Below are 8,390 nucleotides of genomic sequence, written 5' to 3'. Positions count from 1 at the left end.
TGGTTGAGCTGTGGCTACGTTTAGCGAGGTTTGAGGTTGCATTGAACAGCTACAGTCAAGTGTATTCAGGGGATCATTTAGCTGCTGGTGACTTTGGGGCTGGTTTAGTCACGTTCCCGGGGTGGCCCTTTGGGGCTGTTTAATTCGCGCCCAGAGGCCGGTGGAGGTGCTGATCTGGGCTCTGAGGGGGATGTGAGGGTGGCGATTCTATCTGGGCAGGGATAAGATTTGGGGCCTGGTTAATTCTTTCCCTAACTCCACCAGGACATCAGTGGAACTGTTTCTCCAGCAGGCTGGGAAGAAGAAAGCGGGTGCTGGTTGCTTTCTAAACGCCTGGAAGGTGCTGTGGTGACGGGCAGCTGATGGGTGGTAGGTGGTGAGGGATCCCCGTGCTTTGTGTACGGGTTCTGGTTTTGCCTGGCTAGACTTGTGGCTGGCTCCCAGGGTGTGGGTCTGTGGGACTCTTGTTGTCTGGGGCAGAGTCCTAGCCCTGGTTAACTCGGGCTGGGATTATCTGCGTTGTGGGTGTGTGCAGTGGTGGTGGCTGTGTCAGGCCCTTGGCTGCAGGCTGCTGACGGCTTTGGCAGCTGTGGCTTTTTCTGGCCGCTGGAGGTGCCGCCGTGGAGTGGAAAAGTAAAGCCGCCGTCCTGAGCCATTTGTGAGCAAGGATCCCCTGGCTGGGGAATAACTCGGGGAGGGGGCGGCGGCTGAGCCGGGGCCGACAGGAACGCTAGGGGCCTTGGTGGAACGGACGCCGAGTGAGCGCCCGCGCGGCTACTGGGGATGCAGGTGATTGTGGCTGTCTCCCATTCGCTCTGGCGCGCTGCTCCCCGCAGGCGGAGCCCACGGTCGCTCGGCAGTCCCAGCGGGGGGTTTCCTGGCTCCCAGTGCTTGCCATCAGCACGGCTGGTGCAGGGTGATCGTGCTGGGCTGCACCAAATGCCTTCGAGCGGCTGCTGGCAGAAGCTGCCCCTCCGCTCCACCTGCTGCCATGGGATCCTGCTGTAAATATTGCATCACCCGTCACCCACTCATCTGGCCTTGGGCCGCCCAGGCAGGCGGCTGGCCCCTTGTTCTGCCCTCAGCGGAACTGCCTCTGCAGCGGTTGATGAAAACTCTTGTGGCCCCAGCTCTTGCCCCTGCTGTGACGCGTTGGGCCGAGGCACGCGCCCGCAGGCAGACGGAGACGTGCACGCCAGCAGCAGAAGGGCTCGGCAGCGCCAGTTGTTTATTTCTCGTGCACAGAAGCATGCCAGGTGCTTCCTGCGCTGGGGCCTGCTTCAGTGAGTGCCGGGCGTGAGCCTTGAATGGAGGAAGGGGCTGGCAGGGACGGTGGGACCTCACGCACACAGCGCTGGGCTGGGGCGGGTCCGGGGGGGCTTATTCTCTTGACAGTGCCTGGAATGAGGAAGACGAGACGGTTCCCGGCAGAGAATGGGATGGAGCCTGGCCTCTCTGCACAGCAGATTCACGTGCGGTGCGGGTCCGTGCGTGCCAGCTCGCTTGACTGATGGCTGTGCAGGGGCCCGGTGTGAGCTGAGCTGGGCTGGGCTCCTGGCAGACCAGTGTCCATGTCCCAAGAGACTGGGGTGGGGACTGAATGAACCTCTTTCTTGTGGAGGGCGGGACCCCCGGGACAGGGGAGAGGCAGCCTGTGGAGGGGGCTTGCCCTGCCCTGGCTCTGGAATTGACACCAGGCAGCCTTCTCCCAGGTTGTCCATGCAGCACCGAACGCTGGCAGCTGCGGCAGGCGAAAGGAAGCGGTTCCTCTGTCTGCTGCCTGCTTCTGGCAGCCACAGGCCGGCTGGAGACGAACCCTGCAGCAGAGCCTCCCCCAGCTGGCGGCCAGGCTTGGAGGGCAGCGCCAAGCGCCAGATGACATGCTGGCTCTCTGCCCGAGGAGAGACGACGGGGATTGGCTGGCAGTTGCCTGGGTGCACAAGTGGAAACGGCCTCTCAGACGCTCCGAATGGAGCCTCCAGCTGCGTGGCTTCCCTTGCCAAGTGAGTCAGAGCAGGTGTGAGCTGGGTGATGCCCTGTGGATTGAAGCTAGCAGGCGCCTCTTGGATTGTCCTGCCTGGGCCGTGGGACCCCAGGGTCCGTGAGAGCAGCAGGTGCTTGGGTGGCAGAGTGGGGGAGTAGCGCAGGCCAGCGCAGCCCTGTAGCGGGAGCGCTGCTGCAGGAGGGGCTGGGTGCGAGAGTCCCTCTGTCCCTCCAGTTCCCTGCAGCCCCCAGACCCTGCTGCTCCCCTTCCCACGTTGCTCTGTCCTTGCCCACCAACAAAGGAGGCCGTGGCTGGGCTGCTCATGTCTTCCCTGCTCGTGCCAGGCAGCCGCTGCGCACCGGGTCCCCCGTGCACTCACCCCTCCACTTAGCCCCGTGGCACTGACTGCTCCCCGGTGCCCTCCTGGATCCACATGGCCAGGCTGGATCAGACCTCGGTCATTCCAAGCAGGATGTGGGAGGTGCTGGGCTGGCCACTCGCTTGTTGTGGGAAGCCCGTGACCTGTTGTGTCAGCGCTGACAGCGTGTGGTCGCGGCGCCTGGCACGGGTGCAGGCAGCCCTGCCTGCCCCGAGGGCTCTCATTGGGCGAGCAGTGGGAGGATCCCCTTTCAACTCCGGCGGCATGCCTCTTCCCTGCCTGTGGGTACCGTGGCAGAAGTGAGCCTCAAGGAGGAGCCTGGATGTGCCCCGTTCTCCCTGACACAGTTTGGTCCTGCTGGACCTGGCGGGTCTGCTCCATTGCACAACAATAATATGAGCATCACATGCTGCGGTGCAGGTGCAGGCAGGGTCTGGAGGTGCTGCGGGGAGGGGAAGAGGCGTCCGTGTTTGCATGAGCGCACCTACCCTGTTCAGGTGCTCAGCATGACGGGTGCTTTGCCCGAATGATCCCCTTGGCTGGTGCTGGGTTACAAATCGCTGGAGCGCTAAATGCAGGGGTGACAACAGTTGTTGCCCTGTTGTATGAGCAAAGGGCAGCAGCCTGGGCTTAGCCTGTTCTGACTGAAGGGTCGCTATCCTCTGAACTGAACTGAACTGAACTGGCCAAGCCAGGGGCTGGGCTGCCAGAGCCCTTGGAAGGCTGATGGGGCTGAGGACAGATAAAAGCCTTGGGCAGGGTTTAACTTCTCCCTTCCACTGTTCAGAGATCGAGCTAAGTAAGGTGGTTAGGAGTCTGTCCTCTTGTTAAGTGCCCGCTAGAGCCGAAACCATTTACTGTGGGACAGCTGGGGTTCACCCCTGAGAGCTGGGCGGACCCTCCAAAGACTGACGGGCAGAGATCCCAGAGGAGAGGCAGGTGGTAGCAGACGGCGATGGGGTGCAGCACAGCCAGCGGCGCGAGCAAGGTGCCTTTTTCCCTCTGCCGCTGACCAGGGTGGGAGGTGAACGCTGCAGCTGCGCCTCCTGGGTCCGCCCTGGCTAAGGACAGCCGTGAGTGCGGGGCTGTGACAGGAGGGGCACGTCACAGGAACTTCTTGTGGCTGGACTTGAGGCCCCACGTACTCTGGGGTGGGCATGTTGTTCGTGATTTTATGCGTGTGAATCCTGCTTGTGGCGTTTTCCCACGTTAACGCTGCGTTACTTTCCCTCCTTTTGTATTCAGCCTCTGCTTGCGAGCGGGGAAGCGTCCCCTCGAGAGGCGCCCAAGGGGTGTGTGTGATTGGGTTGTATTGCTGGTGAAAGAAACCCCTCGATATTGGCCCCAGCCCTTGCTGCTGCCGACTCCGGCTGGCAGGAGGGTTACACAGGCATGAGCACAACCAGCCCCCAGCAGGTCAGAAACCGCCTGCAAACCTGCCCAGCTCAGCTCTGACCAGGGCACAGTGATCTGCACACTCCATGCTTGTCAGTCAGCCAAGCCCCCGAGCCGAGCTCCCCTTCTCTCCTGCGGGATTTCTGTTTCCTAGATGGCGAGAGGCGACGTCTGACGCGATCCCTTCGCGGAGGTGCTCGGGAGGGTCGATGAGAGAACTTCTCTGCCATGGATTAGCGATTTCTCTCTCTGCGCTGCCAGGGTAACAGATACAGTAGCACGACTACAGTCAGCCCACTCCTGGGGATATTTTTAGGTCTGCCTGTGCTGATGCACAGGAGATGAAGTGACAATCTCTCTCTCTCTCAGCCGCTCGCTGCCTTTCCCAGCCTGTCTGCCGGGATTGCCCACCGAAGGCTGGCTGCCCTGTGCTGGGAGGGAAGCTCTGGAGTCCAGGTGAGTGTGTGTGTGTGCAGCATGCACCATAAATGCCCACCTTTGTGGTGTCTTTTACATCTTTATGGACAGTTTCTGGTGCCTCTGACAAGGAGGAAAATCGACCTGTATAACGTGTGTGGTCTGAGTGTGTCTTACGGTGTCTGGGCACTAATCAGAGCTGATCACCGTAGTGCGCACAGTGGTTTGCAAATGTTCTTGTGGCTAAATGGGGTGAGTCTTTGCTGCTGCTGGTTGTGGGGATGTGGGATTTCCTACTGAATGTTTGTGGAAACCCCCCGCCCCCAGGTTTCACAGAATCTGTCACCAGGGACTGTTCTCTGGAAGGTGCTTGTGTGAAACGTTTGACAGAGAGGAATGCCAAACACAGCCTGCAGGGAGGAGGAGCAATGCCACGTGACTCGTAAGTGGCTAATCGCAGGCTACAAATAGTCAAGAGCATGTGGTGGAAGCGAAGCGTTCTCTGATGTTCCTCGGGGGGCTGTTTGTCCTGGGAAGGCTTGCAGGGTCTCAGGCCGATGCAAATATTAAATTCCCCTTTGGGTTTTGGGTAAAGTCCCAACACCTCTCTCCTGGCTGCCTCTGAGGTGGGAGGAACAAGGGTTTCAGGAAGGGAAGATTGTCTGGGCAGCTATCTGCAATCCTTGCCAGCTCTCCTCAGTGGTGCTCACAGTAACCAAGACGTTAATACTAAAGGCCTCCAGGGGAACAGTTTGCTCAGGAGGGGCCGTGTGCAGGTGTCCAGTTTGGAACAGTCCCCATTTTACAAATGACAGGTCATTCTGTAATAAGAAACCAGAGAGACAGAGAAGGGTGCAGAGGCAGTGAGAAATCGGGCTTGGTTAGATGAAATGGTTTCTGGATCTGTTCAAAGGACATTTAAGACCCAGACATCCCTCCATCTGCTTCACTTTCCATCTCCAATACCGGCCAAGGGACCAGACGCTCCCTGGCGGGCTAGTGATAGTTTGGTGGGATTTGCAGGAAGCCATGCTGGTTTGTAGAAGCAGCCATGCACATTTTCTTTCCTTGGCATAGAAAACACTGTCCAGGTGCTGTGTTCTGTTCCAGGATGGGGAATTCTTCCTGGGGGTGCAGTGGGGAAGAATTTGGAAGGATGCAGTGCTGGACTCAGAGCTTAGACATCAAGGTGAGAGAGAGACTAAAAATACCAGATAGAGAGAGGGAGCGAATCCTGTCCCTCTGCTATGCGCATAGACCTGGCCGCAGAAGAATCTGTGTGATGCTAAAGATGGGGGAGCCAGAGGTAGGACTTTAGGAACTTTCTCAGGGTGCCACGGAGCTCCGAAACGAGCTCAGTGGTGTGGATTTTTGTTCACAGCAGGGATTACATTGCTACTCTTCAGGGATCAGGTGCATTTCCCACTTGGGGAGGAAGTGCTTTCACCCAGCCCTCCTCACTTGGGCATTTGAGTGCTTTCCAGAAATGCTCTGAGACACGATTAATGTGTGCCAGATGTAACATGTTCTTTCTCTCGTTCCGTTCTCTCCCCGTGGGCAGAATTATATGAGTAACGTGGGATGTTGCTTTGTTTTTATGAATTAGATGCACATGCGGTTCTGGGTGATATCAGCGAAGGCCGGTCAGAGAAGGTCCTGGCACTGAGAGCAGAAAGTGGAGAGTTTTGAGGTTCTGGGAGAGTTGATTCCATGGTCTGGGACCAGCCCCCAAGAAAACTCTGCTGTAGAGCGAAGCTTTACTCCTGTGTTAGACCATTCATTGCGCCTGACTATACTGAAAAACTGGACGAGCTACAAGGATGATTTCAGGTCTGGAAAATCTGCTCTGCAGTGATAGACGAAAGGAGCTAAATCTATGTAGTCTATTCTGGAGACGGTTCAATGGTGGGTTGATCAAGTTCTAGAAGTATCGGCATGGGGAGAAAGCTCTTTAGTCTGGCAGACAAGGCCAAAGAGATCCAATAGCTGGAAAGGGAAGAGAGCCAAATTCAGACTGGCGATAAAGCCCAGACTGTTAACAGTGAGAGTGAGTGATCACTGGAATGACTTAAGGATGGACCAGGCGAGTTCTGTCACTTTGTCTTTGAATCAAGATTGTATCTAAAACCTACGCTGCTGTTCCACCACAGATGTCTGAGATCAGCAACGGAATCCCTGGAACAGGTGCTATGGCCTGTGCTTTGCAAGAGGTCGGACTAGGCGATCATCCTGGTTCCTTGAGAACATTAGAATGGTCCCAGTGGGTCAGACTAATGGTCCATCAAGCACAGTATCCTGTCTCCAACAACAGCTGGTGCCAGGTGCTTCAGAGGGAATGAACAGAAAAGGGCAATTATTCAGTGACCCATCCCCTGTTGTCCAGTCCCAGCTTCTTAGGGACACACAGCATGGGGTTTTGGATCCCTGACCATCTTGGCTCAGAGCCGTTGTTAGACCTATCCTCCATGAACTTCTCTCATTCTTTTTTAATTCAATTATACATTTGGCCTTCACAACATCTCTTGGCAAGGAGTTCCACAGGTTGACTGAGTTTTATGTGAAGAAATACTTCCTTTTGTTTGTTTTAAACCTATTGCTGCCTGTTCATTTCATTGGGTGACCCCTGGTTTGTGATGGGGTAAATAATACATCTTTATTCACATTCTCTCTGCCATTCATGATTTTATAAACCTCTATCATGTCCCACTTTAGTCATCGCTTTTCTAAGCTGAACAGTCCCAGTCTTTTTACTCTCTTCTCAGATGGAAGCTGTTCCATGCCACAATCGTTTTTGTGGCCCTTCTTCTCTGTACTTTTTCCAATTCTAGGAGATGGGGGTGACCAAAACGGCTCACAGTTTTCTAGGTGTGCGTGTAAAATGGGTTTATAGAGTGGGATTATGATATTTTCTGTCTTATTATATATCCCTTCTCTAATTTTCTGTTAACTTTTTGATTGTTGCTGCACACTGAGCGGATGTTTTCAGAGAACTATCCATGATAACTCTGAGATATTTTTCTTGAGTGGTAGCAGCTAATTTAGACCGTGTAACTTTGTGTGTATAGTTGGGATTATTTTTTCCAATGTGCATTACTTTGCATTTATCAACATTGAATTTCATCTGCCATTTTGTTGGCTACTCAGCCAGTTTAGTGAGGTCCCTTTGTAACTCTTTGCAGTCTTCTTGGGACTTCACTATCTTGAGTAGTTTTGTATCATCTGCAAACTTTGCCACCTCACAGTTTGCCCCTTTTTCCAGGTAATCTTTGAGTGTGTTGAACAGCACAGATCCCAGTACAGATCCTTGGGAGATTTCTCTCTCTCTATTTATCTCTCTCCATTCTGAAAACTGACCATTTTATTCCTGCCCTTTTTTCCCCTATATTCTAACCAGTTACTGATCCAGGAGAGGACCTTCCCTCTTATCCCATGACAATTTACTTTGCTTAAGAGCCTTTGGTGAGGGACCTTGTCAAAGATTTTCTGAAAGTCCAAGTATTCTATAGCCACTGGATCAGCCTTGTCCACATGTTTGACACCCTCAAAGAATTCTAATAGATTGGTGAGGCATGATTTCCCTTTACAGAAGCCGTGTTGACTCTTCCCCAAAAAACCATGTTAATCTCTGTCTGATAATTCTATTCTTTACAACAGTTTCAACCAATTTGCCTGGTACTGAAGTTAGGTTTACCGGCCTGTAATTGCCTGGATCACTGGTGCCTTTATTAAAATAAATTGGTGTCACATTAGCTATCCTCCAGTCATCTGGTACAGAAGGTGATTTAAATGACAGGTTACATACCACAGTTAGAAGAGTTCCAGAGGGTAGCTGTGTTAGTCTGTATACGGCAAAAACAACGAGAGTTCTGTAGCACTTTAAAGACTAACACATTTAATTTCAGCAGGCATAAGCTTTCGTGGGCTTCAGCTCACCTTCCTCAGATGCAGTTGGTAGAAATAATACAACAAATAGGTAACATATATAGTAGGCAACATATACATATCCAAAGACATAGATAACAATGGGGTAGGTGGATAAAAGTACCCTCAAGTACCCGGCTTTTATACCACAGTTAGTAGTTCCGCAATTTCACATTTGAGTTCCTTCAGAACTCCTGATGAATATCATCCAGCCTTGGTGACCTATTACTGTTTAATTTATCATTTAGTTCCAAAACCTCTACTCACACCTCAGTCTGGGACAGTTCCTCAGAT

General features: G+C 53.6%; 1 protein-coding gene across 1 annotated transcript in view; it reads left to right on the top strand.

Annotated features, from left to right (window-relative positions):
* The first annotated feature begins 4,121 nt into the window (after nucleotides 1–4,121).
* The window catches only part of ST3GAL3 (ST3 beta-galactoside alpha-2,3-sialyltransferase 3), a 293,993-nt gene continuing 289,724 nt past the window's right edge, over nucleotides 4,122–8,390 (top strand). Inside the window, exon 1 of the mRNA XM_067567759.1 lies at nucleotides 4,122–4,214. The gene's annotated coding sequence lies outside the window, so the exon portion shown is untranslated. The remainder of the gene's footprint in view (nucleotides 4,215–8,390) is intronic.

This window comes from Emydura macquarii, unplaced genomic scaffold (assembly GCF_026122565.2).
Source record: "Emydura macquarii macquarii isolate MOO-44397 ecotype Brisbane River unplaced genomic scaffold, CSIRO-AGI_Emac_v2 contig_2805, whole genome shotgun sequence".
In the NCBI taxonomy this organism is placed as follows: Eukaryota; Metazoa; Chordata; order Testudines; family Chelidae; genus Emydura; species Emydura macquarii.
This window is presented reverse-complemented; position numbering and strand designations above follow the sequence as displayed.